The 27,756-nt window shown below is 41.3% G+C and overlaps 1 protein-coding gene across 1 annotated transcript in view; it reads left to right on the top strand.

Annotated features, from left to right (window-relative positions):
- The window catches only part of Trpgamma (Transient receptor potential cation channel gamma), a 1,057,337-nt gene that overhangs the window by 362,187 nt on the left and 667,394 nt on the right, over positions 1 to 27,756 (top strand). The gene's annotated exons all lie outside the window — the stretch shown is intronic.

Below are 27,756 nucleotides of genomic sequence, written 5' to 3'. Positions count from 1 at the left end.
TGAAGCAATTTAAGTCCATGAGTGGCTTCATTCCACAACAACTGTTTTTTCTGTTGCTCACCTTGGCCCGCACGATCAGCCATGACGTGTAAACACAACACTCCACACAGGCCAACACTCTAGCATTAATGGAAAAACTTGTCGACACGAGAAGGGTGGAAAAGTTGCTATTGTGTGGCGTGAAAATCATCTACTTCTAAATACTATGGTAGCGGGTCTGTGGGTTGAGGAGTTACGTTTCACAAAGTGCTCACATTCAGAGGTCACAAAATGGTCAAAGCAGACTTTTAACTTGCACCGTAAGGAGCGAATGAAGGACGACTCATTAAACTGACCGCAGTTTACTCGTTTGAAACGAAAAGCGAACTGCCTAGGCGTTAAGAGCGGCATGTGGTCTTAATTTTCCTCGAACCGGATAGTTGGGTCGATGAAATGGCGTATGGCTTTTAGTGCCGGGAGTGTCCGAGGGCAAGTTCGGCTCGCCAGATGCAGGTCTTTTGATTTGACGTCCGTAGGCAACCTGCGCGTCGTAATGAGGATGAAATGATGGTGAAGACGACACATACATCCAGCCCCCGTGCCAGCGAAATTAACCAATTATGGTTAAAATTCTCCACCCTGCCGGGAATAGAACCCGGGACTCCTGCGACCAAAGGCCAGCACGCTAACCATTTAGCCATGGAGCCGGTCGTTGGGTCGACTATGTAAGCCTACAGATGTGTGAAGCTCAATGACAATGATGTATATTCGTCTGTTGCTACTCATAGGCTGCGTAACCTTTCAGTCTTAGACCGTCGTCCACTTCGGACCTGATGACATGATTATCGAACTACGCTAAAATATTGGCGTGGCTGTTTTGAACCCTCGGCTGCGGAATTTTTCAATTTTGGATGTTGCGCAACTGCTACAAGGAAGTGAACGAGCAAAGCTTAAATGGGAGAGGCGTTTAAATCAGACTCTACTCTTGCGAATTTTGAGAAATCACACTATGTCCAATCTCCATTGAATCTGCTGTGTGTCTTCGGACTTACCTCTCTCCATAGGATAGCCGGTTAGAAAATCAGTAACTGCGCCACAAGTTTTATAAAATTATAATGGGTTTAAAATAGCACAAATTTTATGTGGAATACTTTGTAAAGGAGAGATGTATTCACCGTGACAGCCAGCCCCCGGAAAATACATTAACATTTATAACCTAACGTAAATTAGCACCCGCCATTCTTCATCGCAGAAGCACGCACCAACTTGCGCACAATAACACAACTAATGGTTTTGTCACTAGACTGACCTAACCAATCCAGACCAATGTCTCTGTCACTGGCCCGAATGATTATTTAATTCAGCTTTTCGTCACTGTTCGAAATGAAATACACTGCTATCGCCCTCGGATGCTAGAATCCTCACGTCCACTTCGCGGACTTAACCTTTGCTTGATCACAGTCCAATGGTTTTGTCACTAACCGGATCTAACCAAACCAGACCAATGGTTTTTGACGCTAACCGGACCTAACAATTCCAGACCAATGGCTTTGTCACTAAACCGAATGATAAATTAACGTTCAATATATGGCAGCCCTGTGCACCAAACAATCTTTTCGACCATAATAAAGAAACAAACGACAATGCAATAGCATCTAGATGTCTCCACTGAAAATGTGGCGCAGTAACTGAACTTATGATGGCTAACGGGAAGCAGTTAGTTAAATGTACTCAGTTCTGACTCGTGACACTCGGCCACCTCGGCTTTTTAATATTGTATGTTCCTCGCATGAAAAATTTTACCAGATTTAATTTTAATTGTTATCAAAATATAATTCATCTCTTATATACCGTAGATACCAACATAGTGGATACCCACGACAAACATTATATCTATAGGATTACATGTGCAATTGTTTATGAGAAATGCATACATGCGAGGAACTTAAACAGCAACATGTGATCATTAATTTTTTGAGTGACTGTACATATGCTCTCTACACTCAGCCTTCGACGCTCCTTCGCTCACTAGATCTACTTGTTTTCGTTTGTCGTTTAATTAAAACATATTGAGACATTTTGGAAATTTAAAATAAAATCTAAAGTGTAAAAGTAATAAAACATAAATTTAGAAGTCCGCCTCTGTGGTGTAGTGGTGAGTATGATTAGCTGCCAACCCCGGAGGCCCGAGTTCGATTCCCGGCTTTGCCACGAAATTTGAACAGTGATACGAGGGCTAGAATGGAGTTCACTCAGCCGCGGGAGGTCAACTGAGAAGATGTGCGTTCGATTCCCTCCTCACCCATCCTCGAAGTGGTTATCCGTGGTTTCCCAATTCTCCTCCAGGCAAATACCGGGTTGGTACCTAACTTAAGGCCACGGCCGCTTCCTTCCCTCTTCCTTGTCTATCCCTTCCAATCTTCCCATTCCCCGCAAGGCCCCTTTTCAAGTATAGCAAGCGAGGTACTGGTCCTCCTTCCCAGTTGTATCCCCGACCCAAAGTCTCACGCTCCAGGACACTGCCCTTGAGGCTGTAGAGACGGGGTCTCTTGCTGAGTCCGAGGTAAATATCAACCCTGGAGGGTGAACGGATTAAGAAGGAAGAAAGAAGGAATAAATATAAAAATTTAAAATTAAATATTCACGCACCTAGTCAAGTTTCCTCGCTTGTAAATATTATTCCGTCTGCGTAGACAAAAAGAACTAGACCTTGGGGGTACGGGTAAACACGTCGTGACCCAGGGTTATATTAATTTTACTGCACGTACGATTGGACTATCTGTCCACAGACACAATTTTGGTAGAATATTTAGACTCCCCTCTTTCGAGTCGAGGAGCGGTGCGTGCATCCGCACTACGGCTATGGAGCCAAGCTCTGTATTCGGGGCATGCGTGGGTTCAAACCCCACCGTCGACTGTCCGAAGAATGGTTTTCTATAGTTTCCCATTTTCACTTCCAGTCCAATGCCGGGAAAGTTCCTGTTCATAGGTCATAGCCAGTTCCTTCCACCACAAATTCATTCGCCATATTTCATTTCATCTTCAATAGATTCTCTAATGAAGTTGGTGTCAGGAAGGGCATCCGGACGTAAAACCATACCATGTTAATTCTTCTCGCGTCATCCTCGAACCCCTATCAATAAACGGGACTAGGAGGTAGACATACACATTTGGACACTCCTCTTTTCAATTCGGTTGTTATAACTTTACTAGCTTTTATACATCATTGAAAGAAGTCTAGCGTATTTTCTTGGCACAGACGAATTTCTTTCCTACAGAATCAGTAATGGAACGAAATGATAGACGTGTTATGCTTACGTCTTCATTATACCATTCAGTCTGCAAGCATCTCAGAATCAACTAAACGTCCACAATTCTCGGTTTGTAATTAGTTGTACGACATTATTCAGTTCAATGGCCGAATCCATTATTTTACTTGGTAACTTATCCTTCTCCATTCACCTCACGTGGCCCCCACCACCGAAGGTGGTTTGTACGTACAGCTTCATCTATTCCTAATTTTGCCTTTACCGAGCTCGATAGCTGCAGTGCGGCCAGTATCCAGTAATCGGGGATAGTGGGTTCGAGCCCCACTGTCGGCAGCCCTGAAGATGGTTTTCCGTGGTTTCCCATTTTCGCACCAGGCAAATGCCGGGGCTGTACCTTGAATAAGGCCACGGCCGCTTCCTTCCTCTTCCTAGGCCTTTCCTATCCCATCGTCGCCAAAGACCTATCTGTGTCGGTGCGACGTAAAACAAATAGCTTAAAAAAAAAAAATTGCCTTTATTTCCATATTTCGAGCACTCTGCCATTGTTGCCATCTGTTTGCACCAACAATGACTCGCTATTTTAATGTCAATTATTTCCTGAGTCCACTCAGCTTTCACTCCCGTATAGGGAAATATGCCTCAAAAAAGACCGAAGACCGAACGCGTTTGCTACTTGGTCTGGGTCACGTAACTTTGAACTTGCATTCGAGAGAGAGATTTCGAACCCCACTGTCGGTAGCCCTGAAGACGAGTTTTCAAGATTTCACATTTTCACACCAGGGTGTACCTTAAAGAAGGCAGTCGCTTCTTTCCCATGTCTATCCCCTTAATAACCCATCGTCGCTGTAAGACCGGTCTGTATCTGTGCGACCTAAAATAAATAGTAGAGAAGAAACCACACCGACGTAAACATAGTTTCGTCCAAGAATTTACTTTTTTCTTACAGTGTACTGTTGATCGGAACTGTGATGCATTAGTTTTGCTGATACAATTTCAATATAATTTTTAATTTAATTTCGTGTGGCTATTACTAGCCGAGTGCAGCCCTTGTAAGGCAGACCCTCCGACGAGGGTGGGCGGCATCTGCCATGTGTAGGTAACTGCGTGTTATTGGAGTGGAGGATAGTGTTATGTGTGGTGTGTGAGTTGCAGGGATGTTGAGGACAGTACAACACCCAGCCCCCGGGCCATTGGAATTAACCAATTAAGGTTAAAATCCCCGACCCGGCCGGGAATCGAACCCGGGACCCTCTGAACCGAAGGCCAGTACGCTGACCATTCAGCCAACGAGTCGGACTAAACTCGAGTCCTCATCCCGAGGTGGTGCAGCTCTTTTCAGGCACACCCCCATTGGAGGTGAGCTGCATGTACCATTTCAACCACATACCAGCCCTCCTGCCATTCTTAAATTTCTGGCAGTACCGGGAATCGAACCCGGGCCCCCGAGGACGGCAGCTAATAACACTAACCGTTACGCTACGGAGGCTGACACGATTTCAGTTAATATGCTATCATCCTGGGAGAATAAGCATCCTCATTTTAGAGGTAAAAATAAAACTTTTTTTTCTACATCCTCATATATGTCCGTTGGAATAATTCCTTGAGATGCCTGAATAATAGCACCACTATTCTCTACAAGACTTTTAGGTACGCTCAAGTATTCTCAATTGACCAGAAATTGGATAAATAGTTAAGTGCACGTCGAGGAGCCATATGAACGCTAAAACCACTACAGAAGTATTCCCCCAAGAGCGATGGAAATGCGCCAGATCTCCATGGTAACGAGCGCTGTCGTTCTTGAATAGCTGTGGATTTGTCGGCGACGCGCAATGCATGCGAGCAAACGTCTCGCGGAACTGGACTGTACGGAATGTAAACAGAGAGTTATTTCTGGTGCAAGCTGTTAATTCATCTCGGAGGCGTGCTCCATCGAGGAGCTACGCCAATAAACACTACAGTCTGACATGAAAGTTGCTCTCATTCAGGGACGTTTTGGTGGAAAATATTCTCTATCACGTATGAAGTTACCTGTAAACATTGCTCTTTGTTGGAAAATTCAGTACTAAGGGTCCTGATGTCCAGACGTTCACACACCTCCCACCTCAGCTATGGTCTACCAACATTTCGAGGTCATTCTGGTAACGTTATAAATATCTTCTTCATTATCTATTATTATTGGAACGTAAGGGATTTGGAATAAATTGTCAAAGGAAATTTTCGAAAAATTTCTAAGTTCTTTGAAAATGTTGAAGACAAAGCTATGTGAACAATTTATAAAGAATATGCCACGTGGGCGACGTGGTTGGTAGTGTGGTATGTTGTCTGAATAGGATGAGGAGAGTATTGGGACGGGCACATACACCCAGTCCTCGAGCCAGAACAATTAATCAGAAGCGATCAAAATCCCCAACCCAGTCGGGAATCGAACCCGGGACCCTCTGAATCGAAGGCCAGTATGCTGACTATTCAGCCAACGCGTCGGACCCCACATAGCTAATTACCTTATCAAATAACTCTGAGAATCAGTGACTGCGCCACCCTTGCCAGGTCTGTACAATCCAAACATATCAAGTTGTCTATTATGTTTTTCGTTTTTTTGTTTTTTGCTATTTGCTTTACGTCGCACCGATACAGACATGTCTTGTGGCGACGATGGGATAGGAAAGGCCTAGGAAGTGGAAGGAAGTGGCCGTGGCCTTAATTAAGGTACAGCCCCGGCATTTGCCTGGGGTGAAAATGGGAAACCACGGAAAACCATCTTCAGGGCTGCCGACAGTGGGGCTCGAACCCACTATCTCCCGATTACTGGATACTGGTCGCACTTAAGCGACTGCAGCTATCGAACTCGGTCTATTATGTTTAGAGATAAGCGTTACACCTAGAATTTCATGTTTGTCATCTTAAACTTTTCCGTAGCTTACAAATTCTTCTTCCACCAGAATGTGTACTCCCCCTCCTACCATTCCTATCTTCGATAAACACTCCAGTTCGTGAGGAAATTTCTGCATCAATTATATCATTTCTGAGCATTGATTCAACTCCTACTACAATATCTGGTAAGTATATATCTACTAAGCCGGCCCCGTGGTGTAGGGGTAGCATACCTGCCTCTCGCCCGGAGGCCCCGGGTTCAATTCCCGGCAAGGTCAGGGATTTTTCTCTCGACCCGAGGGCTGTTTCGAGGTCCACTCAGCCTACGTGATTAGAATTGAGGAGCTATCTGACGGAGAGAGGGAGGCCCCGGTCGAAAGCCCAGAAAAACGACCGAGAGGATGCATCGTGCTCACCACACGACCCCTCGTAATCTGCAGGCCTTCGGGCTGAGCAGCGGTCGCTGGGCAGGCCAAAGCCCTTTCGAGGGTGTTAATTGCCGAGGGGGGGGGGGGTTATATATCTACTAAATTACTTAATTATATTCCTTTCTTTACAATACCTTAACAGGGAAGACAAAGCACTAGGCCTGAGTCAACTAACCACGCATTGGTTCTCGCTGCCACCCGGATTTGAGTTTCCTCGAAAAACCTGGTCTACTCTTAACAGGATACGATCCGGCCATGGTAACTGCGCAGATTTCCACTACAAATGGATCTGGGATTGCGGTGCCTCTAGGCAGACCATCCAGCATATTACCACCGAGTGTCCAAATCAGAAAGTGCAGCGATTTCCAGAGGCATTTAATAACATAAACAACCTGGACATGAAAATATAGTCTGTTTTCCAAAATTATGTACGTAGGTATTGTATCTGTAAAGCCATGCGCTAAATAATTTTTATGGTATCCATACTTGGCTTCCAGATCCCTGTACCCTTATCATCGCTCCCTTGGCCACCTCCTTTCCCTGAATTTACCTCCCTATAACCCTTCTTGAACAAATTTCTAAACTTATATGTACCACTGCGGTTCAAATGAAAGCCATCTGAGCGCAGGAATTAGATACTTGTGCCTCCTCCGTAAAAGTATGTTAGCCCCATTTTGCAATAAAATAATTAGTCTCAATAAAATGGCATCAATTAAGAGCTTATGCAAGCCCAACTCACAAAAGACAGTTTAAAATTTCCGCAATAGATGGCAGCACTTACTTACTTACTTACTTACTTACTTATTTACTTACTTACTTACTTACTTACTTACTTACTTACTTACTTACTTACTTACTTACTTACTTACTTAATCTGTTTACCCTCCAGGATTGGTTTTTCCCTCGGACTCAGCGAGGTATCCCACCCCTACAGCCTCAAGGGCAGTGTCCGGGAACGTGAGGCTTTGGAACAGGGATACAGCTGGGGAGTAGGACCAGTACCTCGCCCAGGCGGCCTCACCTGCTGTGGTGAACAGGGGCCTTGTGGGGGATGGGAGCATTGGAAGGGATAGGCAAGGAAGAGCAAAGGAAGCGGCAGTGGCCGTAACTTAGGTACCATCCCGGCATTTGCCTGGAGGAGAAGTAGGAAACCACAGAAAACCACTTCCAGGATGTCTGGGGAGGGAATCGAATCCCCCTGTACTCAGTTGACCTCCCGAGGCTGAGTGGACCCCGTTCCAGCCCTCGTAACACTTTTCAAATTTCGTGGCAGAGCCGGGAATCGAACCCGGACCTCTGGGGTTGGCAGCTTCTCCCACGAACCACTACACCACAGAGGCGGACTGGCAGCATTTAACTCATATTTTTTAATGCTGATTAGCCTGTTGAAGAAGCATGAAAGGAAAATCATGAGATTTTAAATAGGGCCTATACTCTATTTTTAGTTAGCTTTACTTCGCTCCGACACAGACAGATCTTACAGCGTTGATGGGATAGAAAAGGGCTAAGTGTGGGAAGGGATCGACCGTGGCCCTAATTATGGTAAAGCCCCAGCATTTTTCTGATGTGAAATTAGGAAACCACCTCCAGGGTTGCTGAAAGTGGGGATTGAACCAACTATTTCCCAAATACAAACTGTCAGCTACGTGACCCAAACCGTGCAGCCATTCGCTCGGTTATATCATTTTAAACTTCGAATACACCTTTCATTTACTATGAGTCATTGTACTAGTATTGTTTCCAGCTCCTTAGCTGAATGGTCAATGTACTAGCCTTCGATTCAGAGAGCCCTTGGTTCGATCCCCAGCTCGGTCAGGGATTTTAACAGCGTGTGATTAATTATTGTAGGGGCTGCCTGGCCGAGGTGGTAAAGGCGTGCTCGGTTCGCCCGAAAGGACGTGGGTTCGAATCCCCGTCAGGAAGTCGTATAATTTAAGAAAGGAGATTTCCACGTCCGGAGGTGCATATGGCCCTGAGGTTCACTCAGCCTAAACCAAAAATGAGTACCAGGTTAATTCCTCGGGTCAAAGGCGGCCGGGCGCAGAGCTAACCATTCCACCCCATCACGTGCCGAGGTTACGAATGATGGAAGCCTTTACCTTCCATCCCTCTAAGGGCCTTCATGGCCTGTACGGAGATGACTTTGCTTTTTGATTAATTATTGTGGCTCGCAAGTTTAGTTTTTACTGTATGTTCGTCATAATAAACTTACCTTCATCTATACATCGCATACGACACTGTTAACCACCACAGAAACACGCAATAGTGATTACGTCCTCCATATCGGATTAGAATTGAGAAGATCACGCCAGAACATGGCCAAATCCGTATTAAGTATAGACCCCAATGAATTAGAGAAAGGTCAGGAAGAGGAATATTGCGTTGATATTTTATTTCTCCACATTCAGTTAATTACATCACATTATGAAACTCACAGATATTATGAAAATGGTAGCTATCAGAATGTACTGGAAAGGCAAACAAAAATGATAAATCTTGTCATACTTAGGAGAGGAACATGAAGAGCTTGAAAGATGAACACAATGACAGGTCGGTGTGGAAAGATTAATTGTTTACCTTGAATATTTATTTCAGGATTGCCTACGTAGTCCTATTGAGCACCATATAGTATGCATCCGGCCGTAGGGAGCAATAAAAAGATGAATATCAAAACAATAATTGACGAGGACTGCCTTCGTATCTTCACGCACCACCGTCTTGAAATATGCATGCTCTCTTCTCAACAATCTGAGTTTCTCTACACCAATTTCGTCTCATTCCCTGACGAACGCATTTCAGCTTCTCGGCTTGATCAATAGGGTGGACTTCAATACTCATCGACGGATCTTCAGTCTTGATGTGGGACGAGTGGGATAAGAAGAAAGCCAGATCAACAAGAAGAGGAAGGAGACAATTCTTCAAGCTCTTATAAAAATGAACAACTTTAGACGTGAGAGATTTTAATAAAGTTTCATTATGTACTGTATGTTTGAAGATGTAGGCTAATTCAAATCAGTAGTACCCGTGAAGAATGTTTAACTGCATAACATCCTACACGCACTCCACCCCAAGCGATCTCTTGGAAACAGGTACGAGTTACTATTGTTTAAAATTCAAATTCTCCTGTTCATTCTCTGTCCACTTTCTGGTCAACAACTCCAGAGCGAGTGTCTATATATTCCATACTGAACCCGACAGGGGCATGATCCAAGGACCTTTGGTTGATATTGATCTTCGTAATTACGCACGCAATGCTATTTAAGGAAAACAATACTGAAATTGATTAATATTCATATCATTAATATAGGTAATACCGAAACTAATTAATATTCATACCATTAAGATAGATAAATTGAGTCTTTTAAAGTTATTTTACGAGATTTCTTTGTTTGCGACCTATTGCGCCATATTGTCCTTTGTGTAGCGGGGGCCCGCAGCGGAACGCAAGCCCATCTGGACCCGGGAGGGGTTATGAATGGGGATTCCCCATGACATCACTCGAGAGAAGACATCCCTTCCTCAAGACTCAGAGAATGAGGGGAAACCAACTTTTTCGAAACGAAATATAGCAGCCATCTTGAATTCGGACTAGCCAACTTAATTATCTACGATCTAGAAATTACTGAAACTCGAATTCTGGAGTCGTCTCCCGATTTAACAGGGATAAATGTCACTGGGACATTTATTTATAGTGTCTAATGTCCCCTTTCTTGATAACTTTCGGAAGAAGAAAGAATATTGTGTTGTTTCTGCGAGGAAAAGAACCGGGGCCATCTGTTTATTCTCATGACACGTCCTTGACGGAGGGAGTTCACCCCGCGTGGTAGGGGAAGCCGGACAGATTTTAATTAATTAAAGGAGATCCACCGAAGGATAATTGAATGGATATGTCTCAATACACATCAACTAAATATTGCTCACCTGATTAGCCGTACTATTACACCTCAAGTGTGCCGTGGATAGGCAACACGCAAATTAGTGGAAGGGGTATAGCTCCCTTGTAGAAACCACTGCAGTAAGGGACGAGCGTCACTCGGAACTCGCGGCTTATCGACGGCGAAGCTATGCTTGGTTAAGCCTTCATTAGTTCTTTCTTCAAGTGAATTTAACTTCAATTTCAAGTGAAATACTAGAATTCGCATAAACAGTGTATAGATTTGGTCTCCGTGACACCAGTGTTAACTTTTTATAAAACCGTGATGTGTCGCGAACAGTCAGTGCTGAAAGTAATATTATTATCATTACTACAGCACGATAGTATTAAGTAGCGGCAGACTGAATAGTGGCTGAGAGATAGACGGGATTCGGTACTGAACCGCAGACTACGTACTCGTATCCGAGATCGTGACCGGACGTTCACGCTGAACGCTGTTAACCAGAGTGAGAATTAAACAGTGACGTGTCTGTGCACAGTATTTACTGCCAGCGGCTCCACCAGCAAGGAACCATGGACTCCCATCTTGAAGGTGGTATGGAAATGCAAGTAATCACCGCAGTGCCCATGGACCAAGAGTAAGCCCAGGATGGACCTCCTGAATTGACGAAGGTGTCGTCATGTGATAGAGATGAGTATTAATTTTAATATCTGGCATGCCTAGTGGGGATGGGAAATGTTTATCTTAAGCTGACGCTATAAAAGGTTAAAGATGTAGTCCGGTTGAAATAAAGCGCCGAAATGGGCACGTAGTTGTTAATTCTTAGTTTAGGAAGCCGACGACAGGTCTGAGTCATTGATTGTAAATAATTTAGGGAATATAAGACTTTAGTTTTGCATGTGGTAGAGATTTATTCAATTATTTTATCTTGGGAGATTTTGTTTGATTATTTGCGTCAGAAGACCGGTAGTAATGAGTTTAGGGGATTGCAGTTAGACTAGTTATTAATTAGAGTAATTATTATAATTTGATAAGTGCATGGCAAGTAAAAAATGGTAAGTACTATATGGTGTGAAGGCACGGAACTACGAATCGCCGGCAGAACTGACAACCAGACCTCCTCCCCCCTGAAATACTTAGATTGGGAGCGTTATGATTTAAATTGATTATGTGATTAAATTTACCAGGATGTGATTATAATGCGAGTATCAAATATTAATCCGTGTGAATATTACTTAATTAATTAATGTATTGCCGTGTGGCGATAAAGTAACCAGGTGCTAACCATCGATTAACTAGAAGTTAGTAATCAGATGTTAATTGCCGTGCGAGTACGTAATTATATTGTAATTGCTAAATAGATTCTGCACGATGACCAGATATGATCAAAGCAGCGGGTAAGTCATGTAGAATGGCAGTAATAATAATAATAATAGTAATAATCGCGCAAATATTAGCATTGTAATACCGGAGTCGCGTTGTGAAAGTGACGTGATACTGTTGGGAAAATATGTGTTGAATTCAAGGTGATTTGCGCGAGTTATGAGACCTCAGTTTATTGTAGACGTACTTCCGAGTGAAGCGGTCTTGTGTCCTTATGAAAGGAAATGTTACGCCTGTTAATGGTGGGGCTGTTGACCGCATGTGGGAAGGGGAGGAGATCGTCTGACCCTGTCACCGGTCGTGTTTTTGTGTGTGTCCCAGCTTTGTGGAAAAAAAGGTGCTTTTAATGTAAAGAGAAATAGGCCTGTCTGGACGGCTAAATATGTGATTTATTCAACACGCCAGAGTAGTGTACTGTATTTATTAACAAGTGGCCTGGCCGAGAATGCTAATGTTTGCTAGTGAATAATTGTTAATTGTTTGAGTATAATATAGATAGGGATTACAGGACCCTGTCTTCATCGCAAGGGGTTGTCAGTTCGATGCTCAACGTAGGCATTGGAAGCCTACAGCGTCAGAAGGAAGATTAAAGTGCCTCGCGTATTTTGCTGCATATCATGTATGATTTTTATGTATTCTTTGTGTCATGTTTGATTGTAAATAAGGTCAGCGGTGGTTCTGTCCATCAGCCTGGAAATGTCTATACTAGCGAGGGTCGGTTCGAACCCAGGTGTTGTTTCATGTGAGTGCATTTTTCCTTTACGTCATTTCATTGGGAAATCTAGGTCTTCATTAGAGTAGGGATTGCTCAGACATGTTGTCGGTGCATGTTAGTTTTATGTGTTAGTGATATAATATAGCTTCAGTGTTATGGTAAAATTTTCCATTCGCTTCATGTCACGATACATCGCTTCGCGATAAACGTACTCATTTCTATCAAGCATAATGGACAGACGTCCACATGATAATTCACAACAATTATGAATATTAATGTAGTTCATCAGTGTATCTTAATGCGCCATTTCCCATCATCATTAAGGTTGAATAAACCGGTTTGTGAGTTAAATTTTTAATTCGAATGTGTTCTCATTTTAGTTAAGTATGACCCGCACCGAGCTCGATGGCTGCAGTCGCTTAAGTGCGGCCAGAATTCAGTATTCGGGAGATAGTAGGTTCAAACCCCACTGTCGGCAGCCTTGAAAATGGTTTTCCGTGGTTTCCCATTTTCGCACCAGGCAAATGCTGGGGCTGTACCTTAATTAAGGCCACGGCCGCTTCCTTCCCACTCCTAGCCCTTTCCTGTCCCATCGTCGCCGTAAGACCTATCTGTGTCAGTGCGACGTAAAACAACTATGCAGAGAGTAGTGGTGCAATACATACATACTTTCAACTGAGATGTTCTCGAGGGTCTATGTTTATGCACCGTATGACAGAACAGACCACGTACACGCTATGACCATCCTCTGTCTTCAATTTTATGAAGGCATTCCTTACCATCGGTATTCGCTGTCTAATTCCCTTTTCAGAATCTAGTTGTTCATTTACTGAAGCCTCCAGATATTTGAATTTGCTCAGTTTTTCGATCTGTTGATTGCCTTGGAATAACATGACGTTGGGATGAACGGTTTCGCTGAAGAGAGTAAGGAGACAAGAATGAATATGAAAATAATAAATGATAAATACGTCCGCCTCTGTGGCGTAGTGTTTAGTGTGATAAGCTGCCACCCCCAAGAGCCCGGGTTCGTTTCTCGCCTCTGCCACGAAATTTTAATAGTGGTACGAAGGCTGGAACGCGGTCTACTCAGTCTCGGGAGGTCAACTGAGTAGAGATGGGTTCGATTCCTACCTCAGCCATCCTCGAAGTGGCTTTCCGTGGTTTCCCACTTCTCCTCCAGGCAAATGCCGGGATGGTACCTAACTGAAGGCCAGAGCCGCTTCCTTCCCTCTTCCTTGTCTATCCCTTCCGATCTTCCCAACCCCTGCAGCATAGCAGGTGAGGCCGCCTGGGCGAGGTACTGGTCATCCTCCCCAGTTGTATCCCCGACCCAGAGTCTGAAGCTCCAGGACACTGCCTTTGAGGTGGTAGAGGTGGGATCTCTCGCTGCGCCTGAGGGAAAAACAGACCCTGGAGGGTAAAACAGATAAAGAAGAAGAAAACAAATACTGCCTCCATATCTTCATGCACTACCGTCTTCAAATAGACAGGCTCTATCCTGAACAATCCCAGTTTAATCTACATCCATTGCATTTAAGCCCCCGACGAGCGCATATCAGTTTCCCAGATTCATCAGAAGAATAGGTGGATTCTCTTTATGGTTGAAATATGTGCAGTAGCTTTCCAGTTATGTTCACACTCATTTATTCGCTTGCTGTACTAATACTTTCCAGCAGACCGTTGAAATTGTTAGCCAAGATGACAATTATCATCAGCATGTCTGACTGTGTTGGTAAGAACACCAGTTACCTTCCTACTTTACATTTTTTAAATATGGTCTGAATATAGATTGAATAAAAATTGTGATAAAACACATCCTTCCCTTGCGATAGCAGCAGTTGAAGATCAGGTACTCTAAATATTCAGTTCTGTATCGTTACCGCACGTGATGATGGCGAGACTTCAAGTGCATCTCCAGGAGTAAATGAAAGTAACATAGACGTGCGTGCAACTAGAGGAACATTGATATGGTCCGGCAGAACTTCCCCAAGAGACGAGGAGTCTTATTTTATAACATAACAAACCTAAGACAAGTGTTTATCATGCCCCTTCCCGGATTCCTCGAACTGTTAGCACACTGGGGCACTATGTGTTGTGATGAGATGTGCTCTGTATGTCTGCAAGGCCAGCGCAATAAATAACGGAAACAGATCAGGAAAATCTTTAAATCATAAACAAGTACATCCGTACAGCATGCTGCGTAGGTATGTCAAGGACAGAACATATGTTGGTTGTCTCAATGCGACGGCTCTCTAACACTTGTAGAATTATATGCAGCGTAGATGGTAGTTCTTCGGTTAGATTCCTGACGCAAGTTAAGTTTAAAGAAACCACGTGTAAACTAGAACCATATTTGCACAGCCTCATGAGTGAGACTGATATGCTGCATAGGCGATGGTTATCCTTCCTAGCAACCAAACTGCCATATATGTTAAAGGTACACTTGTTTTGATCTCGTATCCTACACGTCAGATACATAAAACTTTCAGAAGTAGATTTATTCCTATAAACCTCCAGTCCTTTTAGAGATTTTGAAATGGTATGTATCCTAAAACCTACACTTAGACAGGAAGATTCTAAATATGAATTTTGGTTGAAATATGTCCAATAGTGTGTCAGTTATAAGAAATCAAACAAACAAACAGGTACCAAAGCTAAAAAATCTGTATACCCAAACCAAACCCCATGGCACTACAGCCCGTGAAGGGCCTTGGCCTACCAAGCGACCGCTCCTCCGCCGGAAGACCTGCAGATTGCGAGGTGTCGTGTGGTCAGCACGATGAATCCTCTCGGCCGTTATTCTTGGCTTTCGAGACCGGAGCCGCTATCTCACCGTCAGACAGCTCCTCAATTCGAATCACGTAGCCTGAGTGGACCTCGAACTAGCCCTCAGATCCGGGTAAAAATCCCTGACCTGGCCGGGAATAGAACCGGGGCCTCCGGGTAAGAGGCAGGCACGGTACCCCTACACCACGAGGCCGGCAAAAAAGTCTGTAGACGGTCGTTTTTACACCTGAAACGGATACCTATAAGAAAATGTCACCAAAATAATCAATGTACAGATACATGATCGTTATTATTTTATTTATATAGATTATTATTATTATTATTATTATTATTATTATTATTATTATTATTATTATTATTATTATTATTATTATTATTATCACACTTGCGGATGCAAGTCTTTATAGACTCCGACTAGGACGTCAATACCTTACAAGTTATTTTTACTCTGACGTTGACGATAAAACAAGCTTTGGGTAATGAACACAGAATATCCACATCATGTTGTTAACAGTCATAAACAGAAGTTCAGGGCTTTAAACGTTAACTGTTATATGTACAGTTCTCCTGGACCGATTTTAACAATTGATATGTAATTCGGTATCTCTGGCACAGTGAATTACAAAAGGTCTCAAAATGGTAAGTTTCTCGGAGAAACCCATTATAAAAGTGGAGAAATCCCTGACTACTTAACCGTTTGGAGGTATTGATTTGGGAACTTTCTTATTCTACTCCCCGACCCAGAGAACTAGAGATACTTTGTATCAAAACGTAAATTCTGTAAGCTTTACCACATTTTTTCTAAAAGAATCTTCAATCGATAATGACTGATTTGAATAAATTTGGTTAAACCACTCCCTCTTTTGTAAGTTGACAGTGGGACGTAGCATTAGGAATGAATCACCGTATTTGTGACGTAACGTGAAGAATTAGGAGCATTATTAAGTGGTAAACTGTGCTTAGAAGAGAATACGGTTTCCATATGTTTCAGCCCAAAAAGCTTAAAAATAGTACACAGCACAACAGGACTGGTAGCCTTTGGTCTACCAAGCAACTACTGCTCAACCCGAAGGCCTGCAGACTAGATTGCGTGTGGTCAGCCTAACAAATCATGTCGGCCGTTATTTTTTACTTTCTAGACCAAGGTCACTATTTCGCCGTCAAGGAGCTTCTTAAAAGTAATCACGTAGGCTGAGTGGACCTCAAACCATCCCTCAGAGACAGGTAAAATTCCCTGACCTGGCCGGGAATCAAACCTGTGGTCTCAGGGTTCACTGGCCGTACATCGAGGGGCCGACAATGTAGAAAGCTAAGAAAACATGTTAAAGTCATAAAAAGCATGTAGGTATATTACATTAAGATTGGAAAAACGGAAAGGAAGAAAGCTCGAAAGTGGATCAACAGTTCTTTCGTATTAGGAAGACCTACTACCAATTGCCAAGAACCATTCTTCTTTTATCCTAGAAACCGTTGTATTTTTTATAGGACCTGCTCTATTGCTTTTAAATTCACAGCTGCATGCCTATTCTACCGCAGGTGGAAACATCCAAGCTAATGGAGGTGAGTATACAGGGAGTAGGTGAGAGCGAGGAAACAAAAGAGAATTGAATCTGGCAAAGAGTAATCAACTCTTCCCCGTACATTATAAGTAGAAACTTCCCTTTTTCATCTCTTCATATCGAAAAGTTGTTCTTGTCGAGCTTGCCCTAATACCACGTGCAGTAACTTTCCAGTTTAGAAAATAAAGTCATGATCTACGAGTAGCATCGTAATTGACTGCTTGCCAAGGTGGCCAATGTTCGAATCCCGATCGATATATGAGGGACGTACGCCAAACAAAAAGACTCTGTGGTTAGGATTAGTCCTACATGTAAAACTGAAGGTGTTTATTACCCATGATCACGATAACAACAGTAACAGAACATTACTTACTTGCTTCCTTCTTTTTATAAGTAAACTTATTGTCGAGGAAAAATTTCACTGGAGTATCACTCAAATACCCTATTGCCAAGCCAAAAACATGAAATTCATATTAAGTCACTGGAGTATCAACTCAAGGTCGAGAAACAAATTACATTCTTATTATATCACTAAACTAGAGTACCAGCTCAAATAACGTCGATCGAAAATAATATTTATACTGTATTAATCCATTAAATTGGAGTATCGACTCAAATACTACCGAAGAACACAACATCCACATTAAAACACTAAACTTAAATATCTACTTAAACAGTACCGAGTAATATAGCATTCATTTTAAGGCACTAGTCTGAAGTATCAACTCAAACAATGCCGAGCAAAACAACATTTACATTATGCCAATGAACTGGATCATCAACTCAAATAATTTCAAGAAAGAATGACATTCATATTAAAATATTAGACTGCGGTACCAGCTTAAATAATGACGATCGAAGCAACATTTCATATTAAGCCCCTAGACTGGATTATCAACTCAAATAATGTGTAAAAGAAATGGTATTTATATTAAGCCACTACACTGGAGTATCAACTCAAACAATTTCGAACAAAATGGCATTTATATTAAGGCACTGGACTGGATTATCAATTCAAAAATATTGAGAAAAAAATGGCATCCATATTAAGCGACTAGACTGCAGTAACATGTCAAATAATGTCGAGAAAAACAACATTTATAAATACTCCACTGGACCGGATTATCAACTCAAATTATGTTACGACCGAATGACATTCATATTACGTCATTAGACGAGTAATTTCGAGCTAAACAGCATCCATATTAAGTCAATGTATTGGAGTAACAAAGTAATGTCTAGAAAAAATCATTCGTTTTAAGACACTAGATTCGATTACCATCTGTAATGTCGGGAAAAATAACATTCACATTACGTCACTAGACACGGGAGTGTCAACTCAAGTATCGTAGAACAAAAATAACAATCGCATTTAAACACTAGGATGGAGTACCGACATTTTGAGATTTCCCGTTTATCTCAAGAGTATTAAATCGCCATTAATCTGTGAACAAATAAATTTAGAAACTACCTGAAGAAAGAAAATATATATATATATAAGTTAGTTCCCATTGTGTGGTGTTGTTATGCTTGTATTCAAGTACAGTGCTATTCGAGTAGGCGTGCACGGTGAGAGAATTTGCAGGGGGAATCTTGTGGGAAGGAGGCAGATGAACACTGTGTACCGAACAAGAACTAACAAGAAGTTTCTTGAGCAGGGCTTTAGTTCTGTATATTTGCCGTAGGAAAATCGATACAATGACCAGCTCAAGACTACAGAGAAATTATGTGCAGAATGGGAAGTGATTTTAAAGCTAACTTATACATTGTACCATTAAAACAACTGCAGAAGTAACAATATCAAAATACTATCTTTATCCTTACTGTCACAAAGAAGTAGTAGTAGTAGTACCGAGCTCGATAGCTGTAGTCGCTTAAGTGCGGCCAGTATCAAGTAATCGGGAGATAATGGGTTCGAGCCCCACTGTCGGCAGCCCTGAAGATGGTTTTCCGTGGTTTCCCATTTCCACACCAGGCAAATGCCGGGGCTGTACATTAATTAAGGCCACGGCCACTTCCTTCCACTTCCTAGACCTTTCATATCCCATCGTCGCCGTAAGACATATCTGTGTCGGTGCGACGTTAAGCAAAAATAGCAAAGTAGTAGTAGTAGTGGTAGTAGTAGTAGTAGGTCAAGAAAGCCGTCGTACACTCCACAAGGAAACTAGTTACCAAATTTAATTCTATTTTTGCAGATTCACAGACTTCCTGCCCCCATGTGGCTGCTTTAGGAACTTCAAAATCCCGGGATGGCTTTTCAGGAATTCATCAGAACAATTCTTCGCCGTTCGAGCAAAAGGTCATATCTCCCAATGCTCTTCCCAGCCATTATTTTTCTTAAGATTGGTCACCTCTCCCGGCCTCATATGGATATTTAGTCCATCAGAACAATATTCGTTGTGTTCATTTTCCTATGCTTATGTGTAAAGGAAAATGAACCTTACCATACCGCACTCTAGGAATGTATGTTTGCATGACATATTTACGCGTTCTACAGTATAACATACTGAAGATTAATTTTCCCTTTACCGGGCGAGTTGGCCGTGCGCGTAGAGGCGCGCGGCTGTGAGCTTGCATCCGGGAGATAGTAGGTTCGAATCCCACTATCGGCAGCCCTGAAAATGGTTTTCCGTGGTTTCCCATTTTCACACCAGGCAAATGCTGGGGCTGTACCTTAATCAAGGCCACGACCGCTTCCTTCCAACTCCTAGGCCTTTCCTATCCCATCGTCGCCATAAGACCTATTTGTGTCGGTGCGACGTAAAGCCCCTAGCAAAAAAAAAAAAGAATCCTTTACATGCAAACATACGAAAATGAACACAACCAAAATTGTTCTGATGGACTGCATATCCATATGTGGCTGGGAGGAGTGACCAGTCTTACGGAAAATAATGGATAGGAAGAGCATTGTGAGATATGATCTATTGCCCGAACAGCGACGAATTATCAAGACAGGGGCCTATGTCCTCAACCTCTAATTCTATAATCATATATACATACAACTAAATTAAAAACACAATGTCATGTTTCACTCTTGAATGAACATCATCAGACCCTATCAAATCACACTCGAAAATATTTAGAAATGTTTATACATTCTGCTTTAACTGTCTCTTTTTCAGGTGTAATTCTGTTATCATATGTTTTCAATTTTAGGGAGTTTATACATTTATGTCGACCCCGTGGTGTAGGGGTTGCATGCCTGCCTCTTACACGGAGGCCCCGGGTTCGATTACCGGCCAGATCAGGGATTTTTACCTGGACCTGAGGGCTGATTCGAGGTCCATTCAGCCTACGTGATTAAGATTGAGGAGCTATCTAACGGTGAGATAGCGGCCCCGGTCCAGAAAGCGAAGAATAACGGCCGAGAGGATTCGTTGTGCTGACCGCATGACACCTCGTATTCTGTAGGCCTTCGGTCTGAGCGGCAGTAGCATGGTACGCCAAGGCCCTTCACGGGCTGTAGTGCCATGGAGTTTGGTTTGGTTTATACATTTAAGTCTTCGGAGACGCCGAGGTGCCGGAATTTAGTCCCGCGGGAGTTCTTTTACGTGCCAGTAAATCTACCGACACGAGGCTGACGTATCTGAGCACCTTCAAATACCACCGGACTGTGCCAGGATCGAACCTGCCACATTGGGGTCAGAAGGCCTGCGCCTTAACCGTCTGAGCCACTCAGCCCGGCAAATTATTTCTATTTGAGACATTATTATTATTATTATTATTATTATTATTATTATTATTATTATTATTATTCCCAGGATTCCGTGGGACGCAGAGGTGTAAAAAAGTGCTGAGATGAATTGGTTGACAGGGAAATGACCAGAGCATAAGTTAAAGCACCAAATGTTGAAATTTTCTTTCTTTCCTTTTTCCTTTTTGATTTTAAAATTTGATAGATAATCTGAATAAGCAACAACAATATAATCATGAAGAGCTCGTCAGCGTGGGTAACAACAGTGGTCTATGAGTCCAGAAATCAGGTACAGTAGAGAAAATTATCGACACAATAATTTACAAGGGATGCACATTGTAACTCTGAAGGTACACTATTTTACAAGAGCATTTTTGCTCCACTCATTTATGTTCTAGGAGACTGAGCTCCGAAAGGGTACTCTAGTCCAGCATCTAAGAGGCACAAGCTTCTTACAAAATTATTTCTTATAACTTTCAAAACAGTGTTTGCACTCACTTCTGCTGAACAGTCTGTTACACACTCGTTTATCAATAATTACACTTTAAACCGGGGCAATGAGGGCCTATACTAAATATCCTAAATCTAAAATTAAAAGGTTTAAGACGATCGGCCTTGAACAAAAGGCTAGGAAGCGAAACACTTTCCCTCCTTTCAGACAAATACTTAAAATCCTAAATGGACTTACGGCCCGGGGCTGACTAGATGCGAAATATTAATTACCAAAGCAGTGTGAAAAATGTTGAGGTTTAGAAAACCTTAGTCACCCCACACTAAGTTGAAATGGGAATTAACAGAGGGTGAACACTCTTCGATCCCTTAATTCCAGCAGGGATTAGAACAGAGTCCTCAAACTTGCCAAAAATTTACATTTAAACAATGACTTTCGAACTTTTACATTAAGAAAAGAAGTTTGAAACCTTCCCCTCAAGTTAACTGCCTGGAGCTATTACATGTTAAGAAATTTCTGCTATTACCCTGAGTAGTTGGGCCTTCTTATTCCTCCGCACACACACTAAACCGGGACGATGAAGATGACACTACCGCCCTAAAGTGCCAGCTTTTATAGCATCTCAGAGCGGAAGATTCCAGAACTCTCTTGAGATTGGCAGAATGCCTTTACACACACTCCCCCTTTAATTGGCTAGAGAAATGTACACACAATTCCTGCTTGGTTATTAACTTAAGGAAGAAGGAACCCGTAAGAGTGTTGACAACTATAACACATGAAAAATACAATCTACAAAAACTTCAGGTTTACAAACACTGAAAATTGAAAATTCTCTAAAATTAATTGTCCGTAATCCCGCCAGTGGGGACACATTGGCCGATAGTAGAGACATCTAATGGTTAAAGGTCCAAGTATCTTGAGTTACACTATTATTATTATTATTATTATTATTATTATTATTATTATTATTATTATTATTATTATTATTATTATTATTATTATTATTCATCGTTAGGGCCACTAAGGACCGCGAGAACTCAAATGTTTTTCTTCTCGCGCGCCCACCAGGTTTTCATCCTTTCAGAATGTGCTTTCTTCCATATGGACATGTTTCTGTCGAGTTGGGCTTTCTTCTTGGTGAACCCGTCTAAGTTTGCGTTTGAGTGGTGCTCGGAGTTGAAGGTCTATTTCTGAGATTCCATACTTTAAAAGATCTTTATCGATCTTCACCAACCAAGGAGGAATCATCTTGAGACTTTTGAAATAGGCAAGCTGGCAATCTGAAGAGGTGAGCGTAGAATGTTATCTTTCTATTCCGGATTATTATTATTATTATTATTATTATTATTATTATTATTATTATTATTATTATTATTATTATTATTATTATTACACTGGGGGTACACGTTCCCCGGCCAGTTAAACTGCGCGCCTTATACAAGGCCATCTATCTAAACAAACTTGAACTGGTGTACTAAAAGATACTTTGTTATTGGACTGTTAGATGTCTCTATCATCGTTTTAATTGTTCCCTCTACCGAGACGAACACTAATTACTATATAAAGAAATCTATTTTTTCTGCTGGAAAACCTAAGGTTTTGATGATTTTTTTGTTTATGTATCAAAGTTGTCAACATTTCAGCTGGTTCCTTTTTTAATAGTAATTAATCTATCAGAAACTTGTACATTTTTTCCCTTGCTATTGAAATTGGGGGTATGTACAGAATTCCAGCCTATCAGTAAAAAGTTCTGGAAACTGCCCCTCAAATATACTATAAAAGCTGGGCGTTTTAGGGCCGTATTGTCTGAAATGCTGCAGTGTGAGGAGGGTGTATTGACGTGAACCACGAGGTAGGGTCGCGGGCGGCGTTTGAAAGGCCAAGCAACTCAAGGTAATAGCAGTATTTTCATAGCTATGTGATAGCTCGTGCGCATAGTTTGAGGTTAATTTTTTTATGCAAATTTCGGAATTTGGTGGTTTAAATGTAAAATTTTCGGCAAGTTTCAGGCCTCTATCTTTTTCCCTACTGGGAAATATGTAATTTAAGCGAGCAAAGAGTGATTGCCCTCTATTGGTTCCCATTCTGCGTGGCATGGGATGACAAGCTTCTAAACCCCTACATTTCTTAATACTAATTTGGAACTAGCAAATGTACCCATACGGATTTCGAAGTATATTATTTTAAACGCACCGTCTTACTAATAAAAAGTCCTTATACAGTTGTTTAACACTTGTATAGTTATACAGTGAATAAACCCTGTATAAGCGTTTTATATGTTTCTTACTAATAAACGTGGTATACGCATTGTATTACTATACAGCACGTATACACTCGTTCCAAGGCGTAGGAATCTCTTCCTGTAGTTCACTGGCGTTCCTCGCACGTTCACCGCCTTTATGATCGCTTCTGCTGGTTACCTACAAGCAAAACTTTCCGGAAAGTCGCGCAGTAGCACGGCATATCGAAAATGCAGTGGCAACACAAAGTGAGACAGCTGGAAATTGGCTTATACTGATATCAACATTTCTTCAGCTTGCTTGTGTAATGAACCCCCAAAAAATGGAAAAGCTTAAGAAATGATCAATAGCTCCTATCTGGGATAGTACGGAAAACGTAAGCAATTGTAATTGAATCGGCGAGTTGAAAATGGCACGGTACACATTCGAAAATCCTTACTTTTCAAGGAGAAAGGAAAACCTGTTTTGTAGCTAAAAGAAAGGTTTGATCAAAAAAGTTTCTATTAGGCATTTATGCATCATATTTCTGCGTATTCAGGTACAAAGGACGGAAATCATATTACGTACGGTTTTCAACTTATACCCTTTTTTTATGTCGAGGAATATGTCCCTTTTTATACTCAAATGTGATAAAGATCTTTGTAGAGGCAGATAGTGTACAATAAACTCGCAATTTCAAAAGTCTATTAAGCAGTAACACATTATTACACAATAATACGCCCAACCACGATTTCTTTTATCGTTATTCATTGTCATTCCGTGAGACAGCTGAAAATGGGCTTATATTAATATCAACATTTCTTCAGCTTGCTTGTGTAATGAACGCCAAAAAAGAACTGGAAAAGCTTAAGAAAAGATCAATAGTTCCTATCTGGGATAGTACGGAAAACGTAAGCAATTGTAATTGAATCGGCGAGTTGAAAAGGGTACGGTACACATTCCAAAATCTTTACTTTTCAGGAGAAAGGAAAAACTGTTTTGTAGCTTAAAAGAAAGGTTTGATCAAAAAAGTTTCTATTAGGCATTTATACATCATATTTCTGCGTATTCAGCTACAAAGTATGGAAATCATATTACGTACGGTTTTCAAGTTATATCATTTTTTATCTCGAGGAATATGTCCCATTTTAGGGTACTCAAATTTGACTCGCAATTTCAAAAGTCTATTAAGCAGTAACACATTATTACACAAAAATACGCCCAATCATCATTTCTTTTATCGTTATTCATTGTTATTTCGTGAGACAGCTCGAAATAGGCTTATATTGATATTAACATTTCTTTAGCTTGCTTGTGTAATGAACGCCAAAAAAAAATAAATGGAAAAGCTTAAGAAAAGATCAAAAGCTCCTATCTGGGATATTTCGGAAAACGTAAGCAATTGTAATTGATTCGGCGAGTTGAAAATGGTACGGTACACATTCCAAAATCCTTACTTTTCAGGGGAAAGGAAAAACTGTTTTGTAGCTTAAAAAAAGGTTTGGTCAAAAAGTTTCTGTTAGGCATTTATACATCATATTTCTGCGTATTCAGCTACAAAGTATGGAAATCATATTACGAACGGTTTTCAAGTTATACTATTTTTTATGGCGAGGAATATGTCCCTTTTTATGGTACTCAAATTTGATAAAGATCTTTGTAGAGACAGATAAATGTATAATAAACTCGCACTTTCAAATGTCTGTTAAGCAGTAACACATTATTACACAAAAATACGCCCAACCATCATTTGTTTTTATAGCCATTCATTGTCATTCCGTCTCTTTAAGGTGTTTTACTTTACGAAGCTGTCTAGCCTCCATAACCTCTGAATGGTGTACGGTATGTCTTCTAAGTTTAAAATAGCGTGAAGATCATCATCGTTATCGTCCATTCTTTCAATGTGTGTTCAATGTTAAATGGATAAGTGGAATATTTCACCACGATTATATTACTGTAGACAATAAATACCACGAAAATAAACTGCTCACTCGTTTCTTTTCCGCTACTCGCTGCTATACACCGCTTATACAAGGGTCCTGGTCTGTATAACCAATTCAATGAATAACTATAACAGATGTATACACAGGAGGCTTATGCGCGGTTTATTAGTAACGAATTTCACATAAACGGTGTATAAACCTTGTATAAATGTTATACACCGTTTATTAGTAAGACGGGCAGTGAATACGATTTTTTTAAATTGCATGTCTCTTAGCGTTATCCAGAAACAGCAAGGCGAGGTTCCCATACGTTGTATCTAATGTAAAGTGCGAGTTGCGGAGTTATGTTGATAAGGAGAGGCTCACTTTCCTATTGCCATTCACAATCGAGTAGGTAAGTTTTCATTATAATGGGAAGCCCCATTACGTACTGCGCGGTCACATTCGATATGGAGAGTTTTCGTTATAATGACAGGCGCCCTTTCCTACTTCCAGACAGATTAGAGTTGAGGAGTTTTTATTATAATAGAAGACACCTTCCCTACTCCCAATCAAAAGTGAGTTGTGCTGTTATCATTATAATGACAGGCCCTTTTTCTTAATGACAGTCACACCGAGATGGTGAGTTTCCATTATAATAGCAAGGCCACTATGCCTAATGCCTGTCGCATTTTAGATGGGTAACTTTGTTTATAATTGCGGGCACACTTGCCTACTTCCAAACACAATCGGTTAGGGGAGTTTGAAAAAAAATTGCATTCTCCCTTGCTTTCTCTGCCATTCAAATTGAGAAGGGAATTATACATTACAATGGTAGTCCCTCCTTGCTAATGCTAGCAACAAAGGAGTTGGAGAAGTATCCCATTCCTACTGCCAGTCAAATTCGATGTGGAAAGTAATGGATACAATAACAGATGCCCTTCTGCTGAGAGTCACTATCGATGTAAAATATTAATTTTAATGGCAAACACACAGATTCTGCATCGCTACAAATTGACTTCAATGAATATTTATATAGATCGACATACGAAATATATGCATGTTTACAATATTGCAAACCTTCATTTACAGATTAACTGCAGCTAAACGATACATCATATCGACAAACGGTTTGTACCACAAGACGCCTCATGCAGCGGTCTAATTGGCTCGTCTTAAGATATTTTCTATTGTTTAATCTATTTACGGGTAAAATTGAATTAGGAACGTTGAATAGGGCGATTTTGGGCAAGGTTATCTCACAGTGCATTACTTCTGGTTACTAATATGACAGCTGCAAACATAGAATTTGACTCGCGTATAGACACTGGGTGGGTGTGTAGAATTAGGTAATTCAATCTTTCGTATAAGTGATTTCTAACTACGAATTATACGTGTACAAAGAACATAATGTATGTATAATCGAGAAATAAAGGCAAATCCTAAAAATAAGGAATAGAGATACGACGAAACGTCGTAGGACCAAAGTTGTAGATCACTCCAAATTGAACTGAGATTGTGTCATCCGTTTTGTGATACGACTTACCATTTAGCCGTGAAATAGCTCGAAACGGAGGTCTGCACTGACATTAAAATTGTCTCAATATTCCGATATTTTTCGGGAGTAAAAAATGAAATGTCTAAAGATCAGGCTTTTAGGAAACTAACTAACAAATATGTAGATAGTCATTATTACACTTGAAGTCCGGCTCCATAGCTAAATGGTTAGCGTGCTGGCCTTTGGTCACAGGTGTCTCGGGTTCGATTCCCGGCAGGGTCGGGAATTTTAACCATCATTGGTTAATTTCACTGGCACTGGGGCTGGGTGTATGTGTCGTCTTCATCATCATTTCATCCTCATCACGACGCGCAGGTCACCTACGGGTGTCAAATCGAAAGACCTGCACCTGGCGAGCCGAACATGTCCTCGGACACTCCCGGCACTAAAAGCCATACGCCATTTCATTTCATTACACTTGAAAGGGATAATTGTACGAAAATTACGCCAAAATAGTCAATGTACAGACACACGGTCGTTACGACTTTATCTATATAGATAAGAAATCTGCTCTGCATACAATAGCTTTTGGTCTATGTTCGCTGGACTTAGCCTGCAAAATATCGTTCGTGATATCTCGCTTATTAATCCTCCTATTTAAATAATACACATGATAAAAAGTTTTAGAAATGAATTTCCATCAAGGTTGGTCGATTTTCAGTCAGGTTGGTCTTGTATATATTGTAGGAGAGTAAAATCACTGTTTCGGTTCCCTATAAACCCCAGTCCACTCCAGGCGTTTGACATGGTATGGAACTAAAAATTTACCTTTGGACAGGTGGATGCTAAATATGAAGTTTGGTTGAAATATCTCCAGTAGTTTTCATGTTATAAGAAATAGGCTTTACCCGCAACCGCTCTTGAGTTAAGTCCGGTGGGACTTGTACCGAAAAATGGTTCGTTAACGATATCTCCCTTTTTAATCCTGGTGTCGAAATGTTGCACATGAGGAAAAAGGTTTACAAATTAATTTCCATTATGGCAGGTAGATTTCCATTAAGTTTGGTTGTGTACATTTTGTGGGGTGCAAAATCCCGTTTTCTATT

The sequence above is a fragment of the Anabrus simplex genome, chromosome 5, assembly GCF_040414725.1.
Source record: "Anabrus simplex isolate iqAnaSimp1 chromosome 5, ASM4041472v1, whole genome shotgun sequence".
Taxonomy (NCBI): domain Eukaryota; kingdom Metazoa; phylum Arthropoda; class Insecta; order Orthoptera; family Tettigoniidae; genus Anabrus; species Anabrus simplex.
This window is presented reverse-complemented; position numbering and strand designations above follow the sequence as displayed.